At 28.4% G+C, this 27,250-nt stretch overlaps 1 protein-coding gene across 8 annotated transcripts in view; it reads right to left on the bottom strand.

The window, feature by feature from the left end:
- The window catches only part of LOC129976938 (uncharacterized), an 88,373-nt gene that overhangs the window by 32,780 nt on the left and 28,343 nt on the right, over positions 1–27,250 (bottom strand). The window contains exon 1 of one of the 8 annotated variants that reach the window (XM_056090522.1): positions 10,788–10,929. The exons of 5 other annotated variants lie outside the window; for them this stretch is intronic. The gene's annotated coding sequence lies outside the window, so the exon portion shown is untranslated. Of the gene's footprint in view, positions 1–8,025; positions 8,382–10,787; positions 10,930–27,250 lie in introns of those variants that run through there. 2 more of the 8 variants (XM_056090525.1, XM_056090523.1) reach the window with 2 other exon arrangements.

Here is a 27,250-nt window from a genome sequence, read left to right as displayed (position 1 = left end):
TTCTTCAGTAAGTAATTCTAAATATCAAAAATATTTTTAGGCTTAATATGGTGATATATAGTATTCTGTTTCCACTTTTTTATTAAGCTAAATTCGGTTGTTTACCAATGAAGACACAAGCAATAGTAAAAAGACAAAAAAATATTGTATTGATTTTTAGGGGACAATGATGGTAGAATTGTTGTGTTTGAGACTTATGCTTGCTTCCAGTCGCTTTGTCTTATCTGAAAGAAAAAGGGGTCAACATGAAAAATTTTTATGAAGACATAGGGGTGATTTATTCTGCACATTGATAAGAAATATTTTTTATTGATCGAATATCTATTCAAAAGATTGTGAAATAATTCTTGATTTTGATTCCGTATTACTTCATAGTTTGGACAATTAAACGATATACAGTAGACTCCCGATTATCCGCGCCTGCCGCACTAAGTTTTTTTTTTTTTTGCTTTCAAGCAAAGAGAAAATGCTTCCAAAGCAAGAAGCAAACACAAATGACTGATTTTTTCAAAAAGGTGTAGTTTTACAGTTATGCTTTTGTAATTACATAATACATTACAGTATTAAAACAGTACAAATGTATTAATTTTTCTTTGTATCCTTGACGCCTCTCGTAAGTACAAAGCACTTATCTGTTTTCATTAACAAAATGCATTTTAGGTTAGTTTTGAGTGATATACTAAAATATTAAGTGTTAGTTAAACATTTCCTACTGTTTATTTTACGTTTTATTGTACATAAAACGATTTTTCAAAGTTGGACTGACTGTTTTCTCTTTTTCTATAAACGTTTTTAGCTTTTTTCGGATTATCCGCGATTTTTGTTATCCGCGGCGGCCGCGCCACCCAATTCCGCGGATAATCGGGAGTGTACTGTATATTTAACACTTTCTATTTCCCTGCGAAAGTTGTTCATTGAAGACGGTAATAAATCACTTTAACATCCATACTTCGGTTTAAAAGAAACATAAGCCGTCGGGAAGGAAGGTTAGATGGTGGAAGTGTAGTTTGTAATAGCTATTTTTCCTTTCTGATATTTCTTCAAATCTCCTTGTTTGAATTAACTAGAAATTAATTTGAAATTAATTAGATTTCCAGGCGTGAACCAAGAAAGAATTCGATTATATATATGAAAAAAAAAATTTTAGAATAATAATCTCATCTCATTTTCGTTAGCTTTATGTCCTGAAGTTTCTTACAAATTCTGAAGAAAGGGTGTGATCATTCATTTGCTTTACTAAATAGTTTTGTAAAAGATTTATAATCCTTGGATATTTGTGATTAAAGTTTCTTAATTCAATGAATACTGAGTGACTATCTAAAAAGATTTAAGTTATTGTGCTTTCGTAATGTAGCATGAGATAGTGCCATTAGTACTGCCAAGACTTAGTTGAAAAAAAAATATTGAAGTTGGAAACTGCTCCTGAAATTTTTCTGTACGACGACAAGTTAATTTTTGCTATGGAATTACTATATTCTTTCTTGACAGTATCTGTTACAATCAGAAGTTTACTTTTCCAATGAATATCCTTAGACACTTTAAACAAAGAAGATACTATATTATCCGGGAGATTTTTCATTTGGAATTCGAGATTTTGCATGATAAACTATATTTTACCGCAAATTTAAACATTATACTAGGCTTTCAGAAACCAATGCGGTTTTGATACCTTCTGGGGTTTTTTTTGTAAATTTTAGTGAAAATAATTTTGTATTTGGTTATTAAAATATTTACTCATTTCTTCTTTTTTTTCTCCTAAAATTAACATGTATTAATACAAACTACGTATTACTTAAATGTTATCAATGAATTAAAAACGAAAATTTTCCCAATTTTTGTTCCCTGTAATCAACTGTATAGGCTTTTTAGATTAGACTTATGTTCACGGCTTTAAACCTTTGATAATATACGAAATTAAGTTGAAATCTATTTTAGTACGTTCTTTCGTTTCGCTAATAATACCAACATGCTAATGCCAAAATGCAACATCCCTGTCAAGGTAAACGATGCAGTGAAATAGTTACCAAAGGAGTTGGCTAGTGGAACTACTCCAATTGATTATTTGGAATGCCATAATGGTGATTAACTTAAAGAGTATATTAAAATAGATTTCAAGCTCTATTCAGAAAACTAATAAAAGATACTGTTCGGTAACTTAGTATAAATCAGTTATCTATCTTATAGAATTCGTAATCCATTGATTGCAATTTTGTCATCAAATAGAAATTTTGAAAAACAGGAATACTTATTATTCCAAATTGTATTGAATATTCATAGTCGCATATTTTACTATCATTTTTTTTATATAAAATTGCATATTTTTTTCCATAGTATATTTTTTTACAGAATATGTTTATATTATATAATATGTTTACGACATTAAGCAATTTGATTAATGTCGTACCAAATTAATCAAAATTCAAATTTCGGATTTCGAATTAATGAATATCGAATTCAATTTAATGCGAAAAGAAAAAAATGAAAAAATTTCGAGAAAAATTGTGAAATTAGTAAAGAGGTGAAAAAACTATTTTGAAATTGGAACAACATAATAACGCCCGGAGTACATTTGTAATAACATTTGAGTATGAATAGAAATATTTAGTAAAACTTTTTTTAACGATTTTCTTTAGTCATGGTGTATACCATCCCAATGAACATTAATCAAGTAGCAGCAAAAGATATTAAAAAAAATCATGTTTTGGTCAATTCAGTTTCGGTGTAATAGATGATGCTTATAAAAAGAGAATTCGAGCGTAATATAAATGATATTTACAATATTTTAGTAGCAGTTCCAACTGACATAAAAACTATGATCTTTTTATCGAATAGCGATTTATTTTCTTTACTTATTTTATTACAAGAATTTTCTCGTAGTAAAATTTAGGTGATGCCAATATTATATAATAAATTTTTGAAGTTGAGTTGTTATTACTATTACTGTCATTTAGTGGCAGCTAGATTATTTATCAGAATATTTTCTTCCTTTATATCTTTCTGTTAGCACCATTAAAAAAATACTTTAGCAAATATTAAAAAATGCTTTGGCCATTTTTCGAACTGTCTATCACCATTTCTTTTATTTTGAAGTGTTAATTTAAATTGAACTCCTCATTCAGGTCTGTCACTCTAACGCTTACAATATATAAAATTGGTTAGAGGAGTAAAGGTGATTTAAAAATGTTGCAATGATCTTCCTTTAAAGATCTTAATGTTACAAGAATCTTACTTTAGAAAGGTAAGATAATTACGAAATTTTAGTCAAATTTTAATTTATTCGTATTACCGATGAAGGAGTATTAAAAAAATATCCTTAGAAAATCCTTAGAGTGAGTCCTAACTTAAAACTTGAGCACAGAACGACGCGAATCAGAAAGAGTCCAAAGTACAAAGAAATTCATACTCATTCGTATTTTATGCTTTTCAGATTGGAAAATCCTTGTGTTTTTGCTGCTTTAGCATCTTTAAAGGTTTAATGATGTTAATTAGAAAGGCAGCTTTCATCCCTATATAAAGGAAGTTATAAATTTTGAAAGGCGTGAGAAAAGCTAAAGGTTCATGGGTGGCATAAGTTGAAGTAGAAAGAAAAGTGGTTTTATTTTTAAGAAATTAAGCAATGTTAAAAAGAATTTATTTAAAAGGCGGGTATAAATTTTTTTATATCGTCAAGTATGCAGCAGAAAGTGACCAAATAGAATGAAAAAGGAAATAATGGATGTATTCGTGTTTTAAAATTGTATTTCGAGTCGGAAAAAGCCACCCATTTATCAATATATTGACAGATTGATTGATATGCACACGATTTTCTATTACTAAGATGGCATTTTAAGCAACAAGAATATATTAATTCAATTTTCTTTTTTTTATGACTTTGTCGCTTTTAGCCGCATACTGACTATATATAAACATTTACTGCATTGCATTCACTTTCAAAACATTCAAATTGTGTAAATATACGATGGATAAATTAAGAATAATTGTATTCGTAAAACCGAACTTATAATGTTTTAAATAATTGAAAAGTTCCAAACATTTTTTTTCTGATAAGAATTCAATGCATCCAGTTGATATGATATATATCAATTGAATGAATAAAGTGGTTCTTCTTCGAACATTGCCGAACTATCTTTACCAGTAGCAACATTTTTTTGTTAAACATACAAGAGGCCTATGTTTAACCTATGTTTTAAGATCTTTAAAGCATTATATGCTTTAAAGATCAAAAAGTCAGAATGGATTGATTGATTTTGAATTCGATAAAGCTGCCTAACCATGCATGCGAGAGAACTAAATAAAACGATTGTCATTATTTGGTTTGATTTATTTTATCTAACTGAAACTTTATTTCCCCGAAAATTTCACATTAAATAAAAGTTTATAAATTTTTTTGTACACTTATTCGGAAACTAAAATAAATCATTACTATTCGCTTGCCTATTCAACACCGGATTGATTAAATTTATAGCACATCTATAAATTTAAGCAAAGATCTGGAAATGTATCTTTCTTTTTTGTCAATTTTCATTGAGGGAGTATTGATTAATTTTATTAAAGATATAAATTTCTGAAAAAATTTATTTTCTGTGAATTAATTTGAAAAAAGAATTAAGGCCAATAATTTTGTCTTAATTTAAAACGCAAAGGACTAAAAACTGTTTCCACAGCTCAACGAGAATGACTTATAAAAATGAGGACATGACTGAAGTAAATACCAAAATCAAACTTTTCTTAGTTACCAATATGCCAAACCTAAATATCTTAGTTACCCTAATTACCAAACTTAAATACCAAATCAAACTTTCTTCGAAAAAACATCTACAGGTCTCTAATACATTATGAACAACAAAAATAATTATTCTACATTTGAAATTGTTTTAGACACAGGAGTGTGGGACGTTATTATGTCCAAATAATTTTCATTCTTATTAGTAACACGACATTCGTGACTGCACTACATTTCAACAGCCAAAGTACCTTTCACGAGACATTGCAGTAATAATCATTTGCTGGAACTCAGGTTTTTGAACTCTTTAGCTTATGACTATGAAATTCTAATGTGCATACCAATAAAGCTGAATCCACATCGCTCATTAATTAACCTTTCTCAAATTAATCTTTTTAATTTTTTATTCAGCATGTTGACTCAGTTGGCACAGTTGAATGCAGTCTGACAGCAGCTGATAAAAAAAAAATCAAAAATCTGAGCATTATAAGGCATATCTGGAATCAAACTTTTAAGAAAATTAATACTTGATATAAGTAAATCTCCTTCATGAATGTGCTTTCTAATTAACACTGATAAAAAAGTAAACTTAGGTAATACATAGCAACAAAATCGATAAGTCTCCTTCTAATTCGATTGTTTCTTTATTGTTGTTACTTATAAATTTTAAATGCGAATTTTATCTTATGCTTATATACATGTGAAATCAAGAGAGGAGTTCATTATTGGAAGCTGGATTGCTGGGCAATTGATTACATTAAATTCCATTTAAATCTTTTAGCTATAACTTCATGTCCATGATACAGTCAAATTGTCAGACATTAAAGCCGTGTTATTTTAATTGCATGTCCTCCATTCATTTTGTACAAGAACTTTGCTAACGGAGTCTATTCCATAGCAAAATAGTGCTATTAAAAGCATAAATGTACAATTTATCCATCTTCTAAATTTTGCGATATTATTACTTCTTTCTTTTAATTCGTCTTGCAACTATACAGAATTTAAGCAAAACTCTTTTTTTAACTTTCAGTGATGGAAGAAAATCACGTGATTAAATACTTGATGAAATAATGAATGCGGTTTGAATTCATGCAACTATGTAATCTATTAATGGAAATAAGGTAAAAATTTTTTTTAAAATAAAATGCTAAAATTTTGGAAACATTTGCACAATTATTTAATTGGTATCAATAAAAAGATAAATTATTATATTTTGAGACAGTTTGAAATTAGTTTTGCGAAATAACATTTTCAAAAGTTATCCCTGGAAAACGTCAAAATTCAGCTTAATTTTTAATTAATTAAAAATTTAATTAGAATTTCTAAAATGTTTCTTCGAGGAGTACATTCGAACCCTCCAAAGTATATTATATATATATATATATATATATATATATATATATATGCCAAATTTGGTAGCTGTAGGCAAAACAGTCTGGCCTGCAGAGTGCCAACACACATACATATCTTTATTTTCCGTAGAGATAGCAAATCTATGAATAAATATATTTTATTCTGAAAAAGTGTTTCTGCATTTCTTACCTAGTATTTATTATACAGGTATAAGAAAGGATAGGGGCTCATCGAATGTATTATCTATTTGTACCTTTTTTTATTGTTTTGTTTTAAGCTTTTATATCTTGCCGTACATGTAATTATTAATTGTTCAGTTCCAGAGACAAATTTATTAAACGAAGAATGCTTTTTTCATCTTTTTATACTGGTAGTTTATAAACTAAGGTCTTTGCTATCAGTTTATAAATAATTTGCGTCATCTTTTTACACATAAATATTTGTTTCCTTCTCAATCTCCAGATTTCTTCTAAGCAAATCGCAACTTTAAAATTCATTGTTACATTTAGCAACCATTTGAAATTGCGAAAGAGAAATTAAATTATATTTCTACAAAAAAACAACCATAATCATTTGGGTTGCCTTACTGTTTAAAAATCCGTTGCAGACCTGAGTAGCAATTCGAGTCTATAGTTTTTTAATTTTGGTATTTATCATCAAATGTTATGCGTATATAGTATATGAGGTGGCATTTTATATTATAAAATGTCTTCATAAATAGTTATCAAAATTTGTAAAGTATTAAATATGTATATAAAAATAAGAGCATATATAAATACTTGAAATATACTTTACAAATTGTGTAAGAAACTATTATTACTTGTGTAAGAAACTATTTTCAAAATGAAAATTGTATACTTGTTTCACATATTTTTTCAATTGATATTCAGATATAATCTCTATAATATTTCATATTTTAAGGAGGATTAAAGAGTCTGAGATTTAGGGAAGAATGTGTAGTACTTTCTACAAACAAGATCACTGGGATAAGTATCGAATTTAGAGTATGAACAATTCGACTTAAAACGTCGCTTATAATACGCTAAGCGCATTTGGTTGCCATTTCTCTTACTGCTTTTCATTTGCCTGATTTAGCTATTTTCTTTGACGAACTTAACTTTTAGCTGTTTTTGGCTTTGGTTTTAATAAATGTATTTATTTTTTTGCTGATTCCAGTTGGTCCTGTTTAAGGCAAATTGTTCATACCCTAAATTGGATAATTATACCATTGGGATTTTTTCATAAAATGCATTCGATCTATGAAATCAAAATATGCCAGTTAAATGGCAAAAGTTTTTTTTTTTTAATTTTTTTTTCATAATTTATTTTAAAAAAATTAGGATGGTGGGCTGGCTAAAAGGAGATATAACCATCCAGTTTAAAATTTATCAATAGATTTGTTCAAAATGTTGAAAATAGTTTAAGATATGTATTATCCATTTCTTGAACCAAAAAGTAAGCTGTATTTCTACCAATATTTAAAGATTAGTGTTCGATTAGTAAATAAGATGAAATTAAAAAAAATTCCCATTCCGAATAATTTAAAATAACTGTAGAATATTTTTAAATAAGCAGATTGTTTATTCTCCAATTTAGGAACTGCAAAACATAATTTAAAACATAGGATTTATGCCAAATTTGAAGAAAAAATATGCATTAGACTTTATTTAACAAGATCTATTTGTGTTAAAATTTGGAATTTGAGAAAATTGCATTTAAAGATGCAAAAAAGTTCGGAAAAGTGTATTGTGCAAATATAACAATCAATGTAACTTTCCGGAGAATAAACTTAAAATCGGTTGAATTATTTTTTTACGTAGAATACTAATCAAAAATTAAGAATATTAAATAAAGAAAAATGATATTTTTGCAAAAAATTGACTTTTTAACCATCTATATAAGACAATATTTTAATAATATTTTCATTTGGAAGAAAAGAGACTACATACGTGTTACCTTCAAATTTCACTTCAAAGCAGGAAGGTGTTTAAAATTACCAACACTTTAAATTAGCCTTTGTGTTGCTTCGAATTGGGACTTAGATATAACTAAACTAAACCAACATTTCAATCTGCACTTATACATTCACTTTTGGTTGGACAGCCTCACAAAACAAACGAAAGAAATGCTGATAAATGCGAAAAGATTATGGGCTGATATGTGCAACTCAGGCTCACGATTTCTAGCGCCTTTTGTGTGAACATACTTCCATGATTTCTTAAACAATGAGTCATTCTCGATGTCGTAGTAAATCTATTCTCGGCACAGAGAATGGAACATAATTTTAGAAAAGAGTGCATTTTTCAGCAAAGTCTTTTTATCCATAACATTTTGTGGCAATGATAGGGAAGAGAAAATCAAACGATTTTTTGAGCACCGATTCGAGACATTGATTTAATTATATGTTCGAAGAGAAACGGGCGCCCCGATCATTATGCAACATTAATGTGAACACCTGTCAGGAGAATATTTCGTTCTGTAACGGAAAGAGGCAAAAAAATTGGTTTTTCCTTAAGATCAAAATAAGTCTTTGAAAAACAAAATTTTTATTTCTACAAATATGTGAAACCACACAGTTTTCATCAATCAAGGCTTTCTTTAGAAACACATTTTGTAATAATCAATTATATTATTTATTAAACAATATAAAATCGTTATAATTATTAGGTTATTGAACCTTATAACAATTCTGCTGGTTATTTTTTTATAAACAAATAAAATTCAAATTTATTCATCAGACTTTATCTATCCAGCCCTTTATCTTTTGTAGTTACTATGTTCATATATATTTGAATAGTTAAAAAGATTTCCTGTGCATCTATTTGATATAAATCTAGAAAAGGGATGTTAAGACCACAAACCAGATTTCATTTGTCTAGCTGAATGAATGATTGTGTTTGCAAGTAGATGGAATTCCAATTATTGGGAGTGGTCTCTCCGAAACTTTCTTGCATACTCACTAATAAAAGTGTTACCTTCCTTTCAATTCTCGCATTAAATTGTAGACTTGGTCAAGACAGTGAACACCATAAGTACTCAGTTATTTATTTTCAGAGCTCTAAACAGACAATTGCATGCTTCGTAGTATTATAGCAAAGGAACCGGTACTCGTGTATTATTAGCCTCAAGTTGTGGGTGAAAAATAAATACGACAACGCTTATTAACTCATAAACGAACCGGAATCATGCAATAATAGTATAACTGAGAAATTCATTATTCATTCATTATTGTGCAAAATAAAAGAAAAACGAACTCTCATAAATCATTAATGTGTATTTTATTAATAATCAGCCATCTTTGGAATATGGTTGGTTCACATGGAGTAGAACCAACTCTCCTAAAACGCGGTACTCTCAAAACGCGGTTTTCATATAACGCGGAGCTGAAATTGCGACAGTCCTCCTATAACGTGGTACTCTTACAGCGCGGTTTCCGTTCAACAACGTCCCATCAGTTCTTTCCGTGCATCCAATGAATGGTTTTAACTGGACATGTTTATATAAATATTCAAGCTTATCTCTTAGCCGTTTACGGCATCGGTTTTAGTCGTCAGAGCTCTTTCACAGTACTTTTCACAGTACTCGGAGCTCTTTCACAGTACGTCTCGTTGGTGATCAATTCTTTCTAAAATTTTGTCTGCACCGTCTATTCGTTTAGCTTTTTGCTGTTTAATTTGTGGTTTATAATTGGACAACATTACACAATACTGTAAGTAATATTCTTCAATTTTTCTAATATAATAATAATAAAGTAATTATTAACCCTAGATTTGCATCATGTCAAACACAAGAGAAACAAGGAAAGGATTAAAAAGAAAGTTTATATCGCTTGTCTTTTGTATTTATTGCTCTCCATATAATGCGGTACAAATGATGTCATTTGTACTAATTCTGAGTTTCTTATAGCTCGATTTCCATAGAACGCGCTACGAATTAGCCTGGTTTGTACGGTTAAATCCGAGTTTCTTATAGCGCGGTTTCCATATAACGCGGTACGCACTCACCGCGTTATAGGAGGGTTGACTGTATTTTATTGTGTTTGATCTCTATTAAACCGCTTATGCATTATTTAATATCCATGGGTTTTTTTATCAGTAAAAATTTTTAATCTTCAAATTAATATATAAGTTTATGTGTTATTTTATTTGTTTTACATCTGCTCTACTCTTTATATTTAAGACTTTTATTAATAGTAATTTTTAATTACATATTGAAATCACTTGTGAATCATAATTTTCACCATTATATAAAACCTAATTGTACATTGACTCAGGTGGCTCTGTAACCATAGATTTTTTCACCATATTTTATATGTCAAAGAATTTTGCTCATCCAAAATGTTCTAGTAAGAAAAGAAAATATTCTTTTTGAAAGATTTCCAATCCAACAAATATTGTGTATATAAGACGAAAAATGTAATAATTAAAGATATAGAATAAAATTAAAGAATCATTGTCAAAAAATATACCCAAAAAAATGTTTACTTCTCCAAGTTACTGAATTCATTCCGAAATATATCACAATATGTTAACAAGTTGCTCTTTAGATCATACCTTTTTCATTTTTCAAACTTTGAAATTAAACAATAAGTAATCAATTAAGTTCAGACTATTTAGTATTTCATTGATTGTTGTTGAACTTCGAAAATTAAATTGTTAACATATAGTATACAGCATGAGAATAAAGTTTAAAGAAGAAATAAATTACTTACTCAAAATGTTATTTCTTTTCGTTTAAGTGTTCAACAACCAAGAAATGTACTTGATATTTCTTGAACGATGCTTCAAATCTACTCGGTACTTATTTTTCCTAATTTAGATTACAACTTGGATAGGCTTGAATAAGTTGTTTTTCTAAAAATAACAATTGAAATTTCGCAACAAAAGGCAAATTGCTACAAATCAATATTTTTATTTGAAACAATCAAGAATCTGAAATTCGACACACATTTTTTTAAAAAAACTCTTATCTGTTGGAGAAGATTGTTTTGCGGATTAGTAACGAATTTTGTGTTAAAAAAATTGAAAAATATAAAAATGACAAATCAAATTGGTGGCTATAGGTCAAATGGTCTAGGCTGCAGAAAGCCAATACATACAGACACCCACATTGTTCTTTTTTATTATGGAACAGAATGAAATCGGGAAATGCATTAACAAATAATCATTTTTATTTAGAAGAAGATTAAGATTTTTATTTGGATGTACCTCCTACGGTCTTGCAGCTTTGTTTTAGAATTTCATGGAACTTTTTTTATGTGTGTCATTTAGATTACAAGTAGAGTGAAAGACAATATGAATATACTTAAATATGAAAAATCCTTTTATGAACTAAAGTGATATTAAATTTTCCCAATTTTAGCATTTTCGCATTTTTTTTTTCTATATGCAGTTATTTACATCACTTTCTTAATTCCCCTAAATGTGCCAAAATCATCCACTTACTTTTATGAAATCATACCTTGTTGCCTTTATACCAGGACAAACAATTCGCATGGAGAAAAATCGGAGTATTATGGTGTCGCTCACAAACAAGAAAGGCTTCGTATATCAATGGTACAATCAGTGAGAAAAGGAGAAAGTAATTTTGATATGAAAGAAACTTACAGAATATCACTAATATTAATAAAAAAGAATGTGTGCATGTGTTTGTACGTTCTATCAAGAGATTGTTTGAGGCACAATATACTTTGGAAGAGGGAATGTGCCATCAGGAGCGATATTTATTTAAATTTTTTGTTATAGCTATAATATATAAAAAATTAAACGATATTTGGGAATTTCCCTGCAATAACTCCCGAAAATATTATTGTATTAAACATTTTTATTCGATTTTAATTTTTAAATAATTTTATCAGTTTAGTTGCCGTACAGAACATTCTTGATTTTTGGCAATTCTTTAAAAATATTTTTGTGAAATTTTCAACGATGGATTTCATTGTTACAATGAAATCCATCTTCCCATTCTTTGGTGTTTTATGAAATACTAACTCTTTTTTGACAAGCTGATTCACCAGGAAGAATGGTTGTACGTACTTTAAAGTTGTAAATAAGAAATTTAATGCTCATGTTTCACTAATATTTCCAAATATATTAGATATCAAAGCTGTACTATCTTATTACCAGATAACTTTTTTTCATTGTGTACATGAAATACTGTTAGAGTCATGTCCCATGACATCATAGTGCTATCAAAAAAGAACTTTCAAGTTAATTTGCCTTCTATCTTTCAAACTGTTGCAACTTCATTTTCTTATTTCAGTATTTAAATATATACAATCATTAAACGGAAATCTCCTTCCTTAACCTTCAACGATAAAAAAAATGATTTATTATTTCATGAAGCAATGAAACCAATTTAAATTTCATTTCAGCATGAAAATGTATTGCTGAAAATTGTACAAAAATATTTTTGGAAAAAATTGTGAAAATTTTAGAAAAGTTCGTTCAACTATTAAATAGATATCAACAAAAAGATAAATTTTAAAATGACGCAAAAACAACTTTGTTTAATAATATTTACTAAAAAATAACGAAATCTTGCTGGACTATTATATAATTAAATTTCTAAAAAAAAATCTAGGCTCTCATTTTCGCCTACAACGTATATCTAAGGCAAATTTTGCATGTCCAGGTCAAACGGTCTGTCCTGTTGAACGCTAAAACAAACAGCATATAACACTCCGTTGTTGTTATCATTAGTAGTAGTAATAGAGATTTTTTCCCGCGATCTTCTCCCATTGTTGAAGCTAAGGAAGAATGATTCTTTTTATTATGAGTACAATTTACATTAGACATCAGATCATGAAATTACATAACGCAGAAGACAATTTGCAATTTGAAAAAATATATAATCTTAGCATTTAAATTTTTAAGGCTGTATAATGTCATGGGATTCGATTCCATTAGAAAGGTTTATGCACACAACAAAGAGACACAAATGAAAAGTTTTTAAAAGGACACGGCTATAATACTTATAACATTTTCTTGCTTAATCCTTTAAAAGGCCATTTTTTTCTAGTCATATTATGTTAAAATATTTTTAGGCTTGAAATTAGAATAAGAAAAGGGATTCATTTAGCTTATTAGATAAATTTAATTTGATTAATTAATTTGGTTAATTAATAATTAAGTAACAAATCAAGACACATCATTTTGTCTGAGATAAAGAACTGAAGCATCTAAGTTTCTGACTTACTAAAAAAGTTTGTCAGAACTTATGCCAACCTACATAATTTCATACAATGATTGATAAATTTGGTGGGAAGCATACTTCCCACGGCGCAAGAAAGGGTTAAAAACACTTTTGGGGAGGGAGGTTTGAACATCAAGCTATGTATAATAAATGTACTTGAAATTAAGCCGAACCAATATTATAGCTGAAAAGGTGAAAATAGAAGTTCATTTTGAATTACATATTCATGTAGGTTACTAATTCTTTCTTGGTATAGAATAAATTTGCTAATATTGAAAATACAGTACTAATTATTAAAGTTGAATTTTTTATGCAAAGAAAGATTATACATTGCACTTTGACCAATTCCCTATCAGTACTGTGAAATATAACCAAATTCAATAAATAGAAAAACAGAGATGTTGTTGGCGCATGCGCGCTCCCAACCGGTCATGTGATCATGAGTGTAAACAAGGGGAAACCGGGGGAGACGTCGTCGGGATTTCGGCAATAACTGACGTGGGTAATCACGGTGCTAAAGTATGAATCGAAACCCACAATAACAAAATTTACTGTCATCTATATTAATGTTTTGTGTTGTCTTGTGTGATGTCAATAAATAATTTGGAAAAAGGCAACACTGGTCCGTCGTTATTTTATCTAATGGAATCTGGATTTTAAGCCAGACCATTTTCATCAGCAATTAATTTACATTTAGAGTTAATTCGATATAAATAGAATATGAGCGAAATACTTTAAATTTAATAACGTGTGCTTGTGTCTTTTTTACTTTTCTATATACTAAGTGTACTAAGAGAAAGTATTGTAACTGTGAAAACAATTCCAATTCCAGATTTTAACAAATTTACAAATTTCAGTTCTACCAGAGTCCAAAATAATACGTTTTTGGAATTACGACTGCATGTCCATGGGCACAAAACTCAGAAATGATTTGAACTAGACGTATGAAAATTGGCATATGATCTTCACACTAAATTTGCAGATTTCTATAAAATTTTGAACGAGATCTATTTAAAGAAATTCGGTCTATCCTGTTGTAACGGTAACTATAAAGAGCTAGATAGATAAAATTTGGTGCAGCATTTAAAATGTATTTTCTAAATAAATTTTGTACCAAATCTGTCAAAGAGTTGACAAAAAAAAACACGATATTTCTGGTTTTCTATTTGAGAATCTGAGCATGCATAAATGGAAAAACTTGACAATTTCATGATTTAGATAACTTACGCTGTTTATTTTAATTACTTAATAATAATTAGTAGCGAATTAAGACATTTTGCTGCCCTAGGCAGTGCACACTACGAGACCCATCTTTTAATAAAGTAATCAGTTTAGCGTCGCATTTTAACATTTTTAAATTACCATCCTGTTAATGATACATTTTAGATTTTCTTTAATATTAATAACCTTGTGAAAACACGCATGTTTTTATAAATTATTCAAAACTGTGCCGCAATATGAGCTATCATTTAAGAAGATGCTGCATGTTTATAAATATCGCAATAACTAAATGAACGTTACCAAATAATTGACCAATTATACATGACAAAACATTAATATTATCTGATAATTTTATAATATATGAATTTTTATTTTTTATAAATTTATTTATTTAGCGACTACACTTTAGCATTTTTTAAGTATTTTTCTGAGATATCTTCCTCATACCAACAGTCCTAGGCAGTTGCCATCTTGCCTTGTAAGAAATCCATCACTGATGATAATTTAAGCTAGTTCTTTTCATATTTTTTATATATATAATGCTACTTACCAATTATATTCTATTCAAAAATGAGAAGTTTCTATTCTTTTGCAAAGAGAAAAAAAAAGTCTTATTTATTTCAATTATATAAATAAAATATAGTAATTTTAAACAGATAAGTACAATGTCATGATAAACTTCTGAGCGAAATGCAGAGCAACGAACGAGTGAGAATGCAGCATCGTGTGATAAGAATTGTTGCCCATAATAAATTATTTCAGCTGTCATAATTGCTAGCATATTATGAACATGTGTTTACTTCTGTGCTTTCTGTGCCGAAGATAAACTTGATTTTGTGGTGAGAGAGAACTTTAAAGACTGAAATATCGTAACTACAAAAGTAATTATTTATCCTCATTTTTTTTTTGTATTAAAGGAAGTTTCAAAGCCAATATTTATAAATAGAATCAACTCTTTTCTTGTTTGCATTACATATAAAACAGCACGTTTTGTATTTAGCTTCAACATGCATTGAAAAAAAAATCCAGTACACATTCTGGACCTCTTCCCGGTGACTTAATGAGTCTCATATTCAATACAGATATATTTTTAGTTTCAAAGTCATGTACCAAATTTAATTTATGTAGCTTTTATATACATTGGAATAGACAGACTGACATGCTGTCAAGCATTCGAAGATTTTACAGTAACATTTAATTCGGAGAAATAACGATAACGATAGAAACAAAGGAAAGATTTCAATCTTCCTCATCATCTTTATGTTACAGTGCTCATAGATAGAAAGACATATCAATATGTTAACATTATTACAAAAAAAAAGCAGGAATAGTCGCTCCAAAATTTCCTTGTATATTCTCTAATAAAAATATTATCCCAGAAAACGTCTGCATGGCATTGGTGGACAATATTGACAAAATATTAACTTTGGCGTGAATTTACCATTTTTACTGAACCTATCGTGCGATCCTCAATGAGGTTTGGTGATTAAATCCTGGCGTTCGTTTAAAAGTATCCGGGAAAAAAAATAGAACTTGGTTTTGAACGCGTTTTTCCCTACCGATTCAAACTAAGATTTGCCACAAGACTACACTTGTGGTCACAAAATCCCATACCAAATTTGACATATTTAAGTCATTGCGTTTTTGAATTATAAAGTTTACATGTTTCTGAAAGTACTGATCCAAGACGGTTAACCCCTTACTGGATTTGATTCAAAATTCGATAAGTGTTTGCACCATCGATAGTAAATCTGTGTACCGAATTCTATCTAGCTAGCTCTCTTCAGTTTGTAATTATCATGTTAATCTATATTCGAACAGCCGGACAGACTTCCTCTAAACGGATTATTTAAAATTTGATAGAAACCTACAAATTTAGCGTAAAAGCCGTAAACCAAATTTCATCTGTTTAGCTCAAAGCATTCCAAGTTTTCTTTATCACAGACACAAAGATAGACATTTTCCAAAAATATGTTTCCTGAACTCAAGAAAATCTAAAACGTGGAGATTTGTCAAAATCTCGAATTCAAATGTTTTGATGATTGCAATACTTATTTATACTCCATATGCGAAAAAGTGAAACCTTCGAATCAGAGAGGTTAAAAAACATTCGAAACCGCATATTTTGACGCCTACACTACTTTATCTTCGTAAATTCTTCTGTACAAGAAATCAAAAATTTTCCATTAGTGACACACACTATATATATATATATATATATATATATATATATATATATATGTTTACTAGCTAAATTTTCTATATATGCTCATTGTTCCATCTATATTATATATTGAGCCTCGGTATTGATCGGTGTCCAAATATTTTTTTGATTTTTATCTATAAAATAACCCTAATAACTGAAATTTTCATAGTAAAATTGGAAGAAAATATTTAATATTGTCATGGAATTCTATCGTATGCACACAATTTATGAATATTCATTTTCAATTGCATAGATAAGATAGCGAAAAGAACTAATACCTTCAAAGATAAAAGACGGCCGATTTCTCATACACATTATAAACTTGGATGTGTGGCGATGTTTCGACTTCTCCTGTTCATATCAAATGCAAATAAAATGTCATGTCATATAAGGAAAGGATTCTTTGTTTCCCCCGGCTCTTTCATTGTTATGGTTACACCGCTATTTGCTTTGACTCGCTGAAAATTAAGTAATCTATGGGGAAATGTTTTCCTTACGAGAAATTAACGACGCCGTGCAGATTTTCCGTGCAGATAGCACTTAATAAATATGCTCTTTTAGAAGTAGTATAGAGCGTGACAAAAAATTAGCACGCCTCTGTTGCTTCTGCAGAAGACCGCTTTCCTTATATTTAAGAAAAATAGGCTTAGTAGAAAGAATTATACATTACTTAAACCGTATTTTTATATTCAAATTAAGTGCTTATTAATATGGATATGTTAATAAATTAGGATTTTGTGTGGGAGAGAGATTAAATATTATCAAAGTATTTAGCCATTTCTTTTATTCAGAATCATCATTTATGTGCTGAAAATATATTTAAAACTGTTTGGGTCATTTTAAATTATTGCCTGAATAGTTAAAACGTTTGCCTACAAGCATTCCATTATCACTGTTTTACATTTATATTTTTGGCAAATTCTTCACACTTTCTCAGATAACGTGGAATGGAAATACTAATTAGATTTACTTACAGTTAAAGTTCTTATGGTTAGCCTTTTATTCATGACTTTTCGAAAAACACAATTTTAAGCATCCAATTGTGAGACATCGAAACCGTATTGTTTTAATAGATTCATATTCATTCTGTTGAGATTTATATGAAACACTCTATTATATTGAAGTTCCACAATCATAGTGTAATTAAAAACGTAATTCTTTCTATCCCTAACTTTTAAGGTTTTTATGTCCGATTAAACTACGCAGATATTAAGCAGAATCCTTCTTAACTTTCAACAGTAGAAAAGAATTACATGATTAAGTATTTGATGAAATAATGAAAATGATTTGAATTTCTGGGCAACAGTGTAATATATTGTTGGAAATTAAGCAAAATATTTTTAAAAATTTCCAAAATTGTAAAAAATATTTTTAATTAAATCGGCACCATTTAAATTTTTTACTATTAAAATGAAGTGAAAATAAATCAGATGATGAGTATATGATACCTATGCTCGTATCTTCTCCAAACATTCGCATTACACCTGCGGCAAGACGTTACGCCCACGACGAGAGATTTAACCAACCAGCACCAGCTTCACGAAAGACTTTAAGAAGAATCGGGTTTTGAATTTGAAATGCTCTGGTTCAAAGTTGAGACTTTATCGCTAAGCCACAGCGGCCCATGTTGATGTAGGAAAACGTAAATAAAGTAGATAAATTTACGAACAGCGTTTTCCAGGATTCAAACTCGGTCACCCCACAAAATGCGAAAATTCAAATTATGTTTTGTTATTGAATATCAACTTCAAATTATAAAAACAAATAAAGTAAATAAAATTACAAAAAAAATAAATAAGAAGAGACTTTAATACATATTATGTAATCATCATGAATGTAGTCCTTTTTCATATCTGGAACAAGAAGATGGTAGAAAAAGGAATTTTTCTTATATATAAAAAAAGTTTCATTGGTATTTGGTTTAGTTTAGATATATTAATGTCCCGCTTCTAGAGCTATACTAGAATTATTTTGGGACGGACCTCGTAATTTTAAGCCGCGATCAGATGACGAGGATAACATCTGAGCTGCACCATTTTTCCAAACTTTCGCATTACACCAGCGAGAGGACATTTGGCCTCGATCCACCAGATGCGCTTACACAACGGCTTCTTCAGTAAAATAGGGTCTCAAACCTGGAACACTCCGGCTGACTGTTTTTAAATTTTGAATCCGATCGATTGCCCTGCGCTGCAAAATATTGCACAAAATACTATACCAAATTGTTTTTTTTTATATTTGCATTTTATTATAAATAGCCACATTAGATTTCATCATGAAAAAACTTATAGTTTATATATATGAATATTCTATTTCGTACTAGTAATATTTTGTTTCTTCGAAAAATATTTTTATCTTCATGTTTTAATTAAATTCTTAATTTATTATAAATATTTTTTATGAATGTAAAATAAAATCGTTTAGTTTAAATTGGGAGCGTAGAATTCCGATAAAAATTATTGTACTAATGTAAAGTGGAATTTGAATGACCTATTTATAGTATATTTTAATCTTTAATGAATGTTCAGAAATTTACTTTTGTGTACTCTTCCATTTAAAACATCAAAGCATTATTTCCATTTTCTAAATAGTGAATGAAATTTTATCGTGAAGAAATTTACCTTCTATCAATATTCCAGATTTCTTAGAATAATTACTCTAATTCTTCCACAACCTATATATTAAAAATTCTACATGGCTATTAAATTCGCATTAATAATCGCATTAGTAATTTTATTATTCCAAGGATAAATACTTTCATTCTTATCTTCTCTTAATAATATTCTTAATTTCTTACTTTTAATTATTTTTGATTAAAAATATGGATGTCAAAACAAAACCATAAATTTCCAAGATTCAATTAATATCTTAAAATAAGCTGGAATTTTAATCACAAATGTATTGCATTTAAATTTTAAATGAATGCTTGAAAACTTCTTCCTCATGTATTCATTATCCCGATTTAGGTTTTTCTTTTTGTAATACGACTTGCTTTTCGACAAAAATGGTTTCCTACTTTATAATTCCTTGATAAAAAAAACTACTTTAAAACTTTAATCTTCTGTTTTTTGGTCTTCAATGCCATTCATGATTATAGATATTATGGAATCAAAAAGCTAATAGTTCTTAGATTTAATAATAGATGGTGTTCCCTCCGTGAAATCAATTCTTACCTAAATTGATACATTAACTGATAATTAATAATTCAAATATTATTAAAATATTCTATAGTCATTAAAATCCAATAATTGCGCAAGTTTCAAAACACTTCTACATTTGCAAGTGAATGAAAAACCAATGACAAAAATTCGTATTTTACAAACACGAAACATGAGAATTACTTACAATAATATTTTAGTGAATACTTTAGATTTTTTAGATCTTTATATTATTTAAAAATATATAGACATATTTCTAGAGGAGGAAAATTGAAGGATATTCGCACTTTTAGTACACTAAGGTTTGGGGCTTCATTTTTTAACTTGATTGCTTCAGCCAGCGCATTCTATGAGTAATGATTTTTATATTCGCAATGAGAAGCAATAATGCCAGCTAAAAAGCATTTATCATTTTGAAAAAACATTTTATTAAAATTTTAAAAATTCTTTTTTAATCATGGCTGCTTGATTCCCAATTTTTCTTTATCATCAGCACATTATTTATTGTTGCAATAATGAAGAATTTTTTAAATGTACACACACAAAAAAGATAACCTCTCATCAATACTGCAATGAAAAGTTTTGCTATAAAATACACTTAAAATATTTTTAAAAATTTACTAAAATTTTTAAAAATTGCTAATATTTTGAAAAAACAATATATATTTTTTTAAATGTCAGAATTGTGAGAACGCAAGAATATTTTTGCACTAATTTAATTCTCTTGATTCGTTTTATGTTTGTTAAGATAGAATTATTTAATCGTACTTCTTTCTTTGGTTCTGAAATTTCAAAATTCTTTATAATTTTGTGTTTTCTATGGCAATATGCCGCTTTAATATTTTTATTATTAGTTAATTATTAGTTAAGCCATTAATTTAAGTTTTTATTCCATGTCAGCATTGCCAAATGGTAAGAATTACAGAAAAACATTTTCAAGATTTATATTATTTTTAATAAATCCAAAAACTAAAAATACAGGAATAAAAAAAAATATATTTTTTTTTAGAAAAATAACTGGGTTTCCAAAATTCTTTTTATTAAAATGGTCTTTTTGTAATTCGATTTAAACTAATAATTCATGTCAATAGAATGCAAAATTATGAAAAGCTGCGGGAAAATAAAACTAAAAAATATTCAAAATTCTCTCTTTTTTTTTCTGTCAGATTTTTAATTTGGAATCACTTGTTTTTTTTCTCTTTGATAAATTCTACTAAAAAAACTAGATATAAATTCGAATTATAAATTTTCGCATCAAAAGGATAAATAGTGATTAACCTTTCATTTCGCAGAATTTTAATGCAATCTGTTTTTCCTTTCATATACTGTTTGACTGGAGCACTCCGTTGTGTTCAAAGTTCTTCATCAACCTTTCTAAAAACGCTGACTTAACAAATCGTATAATATTCTATCTAAACCGGATTTCTTTTTTAATCAATCCATTTTTTCCCCCCTTCATCGAAAATTCTACTTTTTTTGGAGGGGGGGGGGGGAGAGGATCTCTTTAGTTGTAGAGGAATATGTTGTCATAAATGAAATATTTTTTCCAAAGATTAATTTCAAAAGTTCATCTCATCATTTTACATGCTTTTAAAGCTTTTTTTTTTGTATTTTACGTTTATATCTCGCAGCAAACCTTATTCAAAAATTCAGCTATTCTTATTTAAAAATGAATAAATTATTAAGTAATTTATGCCATTGAATTCTAGACAAATAAGTTTCTTCTAGATAATATTGAAAATAATTCATATGTAAAGTCATTATTACAGTTCATACTATAAAATGTGATATGTAAAAATTAGCCATAACGAGGTAATGGTTAACCGCCTGGCTTAAAATGTAGAGAAAGTAGATTTTTAATATGATTTAATTATCTGTGCAGAATTTTGATTCCGAATCGTACAAAAATTGAGTCAATACTGAGATCCCATCAAACAGAAGATTAAATTCATATTTGTAGTTTACCCTATGAAAAATATTAAGTTTTGATATTTAATTAAGCGAAAATTAAATTAATTAAATACAATTTTTAACTGAATAAAAATTAATTAATAATTTTTAATCATTAAAGCATAAAAATTTATGTCATTGATCAAACAAGATTGCAAACAGTTTTTTTTTAAAGTTTTCAATAAAATATTGAAAACTTAAAAAAAACTTATAAATGTTTCTCAAAAACAGCACAATAATGACAAAATGTAAAAATGCAAGGGAACAAAATGAATGGCTGAAAATTCAACCAAAAATTTTATTGAAATTTCGTGAAATTTTTAACAAACATATAAATATAAACCGTAAAAGGAAAACTAGCCGATGTTTTAACATTATTCAGGTCAATACGAAATAGATAATATAAAAGAATGAAATTATGAATCAATAAGAACAAAGTACTTGCACTCAGCTAAATAAATAAAACAAAATAATTTTTTAAAATTACATTTTTGTGTGTGTGTGTAAAAGTCAAATATAATCAACGCCACTTTTTTTTTCTCTTCAGAATATGGTTTACCTATTTGAAAGTAACAAATGTCTGTTTTAGTTGTCATATTTGTCAATCTCCCGTTTAAAGAATTCTAAATGTTTATTTCGTCTCTCTTTGTTTTTCATAATGAAGATTACTTCGTACTGTTATGAGATACACATTAAATCGATGGAATCTGTTTCCGGTTTAAAGAATGCAAACAGAATAAAACAGCGTAACTTTCGATAGGATGCACTGCGATATTTTCTACGTGACAATTATATCAACTGCATGCTATATTCTATTATTGTATTCCATATGATGCGATTCTGAGTTTATTTGGTACATTATTTTTCACTATTTTAATTAAGGGATTAAATTAATTATTTAATTAATTCTTGCGTTGCTACTTTATTAAGAACATTTTTATGCGTATATTATCGCTGCTGTATAATTAAGCGCAAAATTTAAAAATAAAATCAAGCTTAACACTTTATTATGATACAATGTTTTGGACTAGTGATTCAATTATTTTTTATTATATTATTAATAATAAAATTGAATAATATTTTTTTACAGTTCGATGTGAAGATATATATTATTAACTTCATTAGATATGAAACTTTCAGAACATTTATATTCTTCTTATAAATCAAAATTAAATACAAATACTATCGCATTTCCGATATAGTATTTTTTGTTTCGTATTTTCCAATTCACTTCTTGTATTTTGAATAGAGTAATGCGTTCATACCATTCTAAAAAATTAATATTTCAATTCTTAATTGTAATTGAAATTGCATATCTAAATTGTTATTATTAGCATGAGAGGCAAGCTATTAAGCCACCGAAAGCGGCTAGTATTTAATAAACAAGATGTTAATTATATTATATAATATTATATTCGTAACCTACTGACTGTCGATTTTTTAAAATCACTATTTAGATGCAGCATCTTCAAGCAAGTTGAAATATTTTTTAAACGAAGTGAACTGTTAATATACGTTACTCAGTAAGAGTAATATTATTCGGGTCTGTAAATATAAAAATAAACACACTAGCCCTTAAAAAATTGAGGGACGTAATTTAAAATCGGTTGACTTCCAATCCAAGAAAATCCCGGGTTAAACAGTCAGAGTGATCGCGGGTTAAGCAATCAATCTCTATTTTTGAAAGATTCGATTCTTTCTTTTCTTTTATTTTATTTATACATATATGTCTAGTCCTTTATAAGAATATCATGTAAAAGCTTAAAATAGTGAAGTATTTAAAACAAATTTCTGTTGCCTCAGTTTTAAATATTTTATTCCTTGAAACAAAAGCAAAAATAAAAGACAGCAAATCGAAAATGATATAAAATAAAAATTTTACTAGCCAATCGGCAGTGTAGGCAATTTAAAAGGAATGAATAATATTAATTTTTTTTAGTTTTTTTTTTGGCAATATTTTGTATTTTTTTTTAATTTCTTCTCTTTTTCTTTTCTTTTACTCATGCTCTGTTCTTTTTCTTCCTCCGTTGATTTTTGTTTTATCAACTTTGTAAATTTGTCAAAGGAATCCGTTTCTACAAAAGCTCTAATTTTTTTTTCACATGAAACAAAATATTGAATTCTTTGAAATTCTACATCATAATTGGTTATTAAAAAAGAATGCATAAATACCATGGAAATGTATTTTTACACAGCAAGCCACCATCTTTTTAATATTGAAAGAATCACCATAATATAAACAAGTTAATTTATGCCGGTGTTATTGTTGCACTCGAAAAAGTAACTCGAAACATAATTATTCACCTAAGATTTGTTTATTTCTCTGAAAAATAAATATACATTATTGTTTGGAGTTGAATTTCTTCGAAAAATTAATCTACATTTTTCAACCATTCTGTAAGCATTCTTAACAATCAAAATTGAATAATATTTAAATAAAAAGTCAAAATGATGCACCTTCTTGGATGGTGAGTGAGACACCATCCAAGTGTAAAGGGTTAAAAATTAAAATAAGTATCCTAACATAAATACACTAACTAGTAGTTAAAGCTTAATCCTTTTGTTTTTTTAAAAAACATATATATTAATATTACATAATTAATACTATAAGTAAACTTAGCATTTGCTTGAGAAGATTTCTGGGAAAACACTCTTTTTTGGGGGATCATTTTGCCTGATATTGGCTTTCTGTATTGCTGCACCAACAAAAGAAGAAATCAGAAGAGTGATAACTGACCTGAAATACATTAATTCACGCGATCTGAGTAATTCCTATTAGGTTGAAGCTTCACGGCCGTACATTTCAATTTACCTTCAGCAAACATCGCAGAGAAAGACATGCAATACAGTTTCCTGGCACACGACAAGACTTCCAAAAAGGATGTTCACACGCGATTAGAAATATTCAGACATAATAACGGTTATTTATGCAAAAAGAGGTACCCTTGCGTGTCAGTGTTAGGGATACAGCAGTTCTGAAAGCGAAACAACGCATGTTGATTCGACTGTCGTTGCATTTTTGGACAATTTAGTACCTTGCTCAACTTAGAAGAATGCTTAGCTCTAGAGAGAAAATGATCTTGTGATTTATTTTTCTTTCTTTTTTTATATATGAAATTTTTATGGGGAAAATAAAGTAAATGCCAAAAATTCACCTCGAAATTCTGATGAATCATGGAGTTTTAGATCATATTGAATCCACAGAATTAATTTGGAAAAATATTTGTGTCTGTATCTGCATATGTAAATAAGATATCTGTAAAATCCTAGGCGTTAAGTGAATGAGATTTGGATTGTAGCCTTAGTTAGTAGATAAAATATTAAATTTTAAGCCCATTTCGTTAAAGAAAAGATAATGAGAGTATATATCATTTCCCCTAAAACATCCGAATGAAAATATTACACTAATATTCTTGTTTCGTGCCCAGATAACCGTGGTTGAAATTTTAAATATTGCTATATTATTGTATATAATAAATTACTAGTCTGAATTTTAAATAATTTTCTAATTTTTATCTTAAATTTGCCTATGTTAACTTCATTCTGAAATGTTCTCATATTTCCTGATTCAATTCCCAGTTTTTATTTAATTATTTTTAGTATTTTTAACATGCGTTGTCGCATTATTTTTAATATTTTTAACATGACTCTGTCGTTCCCACACCAGGAACAAAGGGTGAAAGATCCTTAACTGCCGCACATCTTTTTTAAAAAATACCCAAAGTTCTCTTGATTAAATCGACATATGGCAAAGAAATCCTCATTAGAATTTGATTGTAAAATCACTGAAGGGAAAAATTTAGGTCACTTTGCTCTTGTATTGCGATGTAAATAGACATCGCTTTGTCGTCGTTTCTCTGTTGTAAAAATTATGATAGTGAAATATATCGAAATTAAAATTTCAAAAGATGAAATCGGGTTTCCAACCTAGAACGCTGCGGTCTCGAAGCCGAAACCTAGCCACCAGGCCACCACAGTCTTAACGTCCGAAATAAATATTTTGTTTTCTCTACGAAGGATCTATTATTCTCTCACGTGATTCCTCACGGAGTTTACGGTTTTATTGAGGGTACACAATTTTATGCATTGAAGAAGGGCTTAATATCTTCATTTTAGGGTACACGAAAAAGTTTCTGAAATATCATTCGCACTGAACTTTCATTTATTCTTAATTCGAAAATAAATGATTTTAAGTTTCATTTGAAATATAAGCGGGAAACGCATAGTGCTCCAAGTTAAAATACACTTTTAGAATATTTTAATAGCTGTGGCTTAAAAGATCGCTAAACGTTCTTTCAAAACTATGGAAAGTTTAGAAAGTAGTTGTTTAATACTTCTAGATCATTTTCAACTTCATCCTTTAATTTAATTATTGGTGTTTGAATTTATTGATCAAATGTTTTACTTGAAATTCAGTCTTATTAATATTAATCACTTAATCCATTTAATGCTTATTAATAGAGAGCGAAACAATCCCCCTTATGTTTATCATAAGTTTTCTAAAATACTAAAAATTTATCCCAAATCAGTCAGACAAAATAAATATTTTTTTATTGATATTTAGGAAATTATTCTAATCGAAATATTATTTGTTTATTAGTTGCATGAACTAAAGAATGCACAGTTGAACAAATCTTGGTAACTGTGTAATGGATATCAAGCAAATTTTAGAAATATGTGCTTAGAACAATGTTCTGGAAAGTACGTGTGCATTTTCTGAGAACTCGCATGACAGTAATGAATTCAGCATATGACGTCGTGCAAAATGAATTTCAATTTTCTTGTGTCTGAACTGACTCGAAGCACGTTTCATGATCAGATATTAACATAAATTCTTATTTTTATGACATAAAAATGTTTTGAAGAAGCATTTTTCTCATACGTCACAAAAGAAATTGAAATTCATCTAAACGATGCTTATACAAGAAGATATTACAGTTGAATTGTATTGAACAATAAATAAAGTGACATTTTACAAATGGATCAGAATATGCACCTTTCTAGAGGATCTTTTGCCCTATTAACAATATCACAGTTCTTGTTATCACAGATTAACTAAAAAAGTTGTATTAACAATATCTCAATTCTTGTTATCACAGATTAACTAAAAAAGTTGTATTAACAATATCTCAATTCTTGTTATCACAGATTAACTATAAAAGTTGTATTAACAATATCTCAATTCTTGTTATCACAGATTAACTATAAAAGTCGCGGTAGAAAATATAAATATTGGCAGAGTGCATAAGAAATTTTAAAAAAATTATTTGTAGGCCCCTTTACACATAAATATACAATAACATTAGAAGTTTTGTTTGCTTGCAGTGCGATCTTCTTTATCCATTATGTTCGCGAACTCTCAAATCAGTTATTCGTTTCAGTATCCCGAGATTACCACTTTTCGACTATTTGGTTTGGTTTGGTTTAGTTATATTAAGGTGACTG

This window comes from Argiope bruennichi, chromosome 1, assembly GCF_947563725.1.
Source record: "Argiope bruennichi chromosome 1, qqArgBrue1.1, whole genome shotgun sequence".
Lineage (NCBI taxonomy): Eukaryota > Metazoa > Arthropoda > Arachnida > Araneae > Araneidae > Argiope > Argiope bruennichi.
Note: the sequence above shows the minus strand (reverse complement) of the source record. Positions and strands in the feature narration are given on the sequence as shown.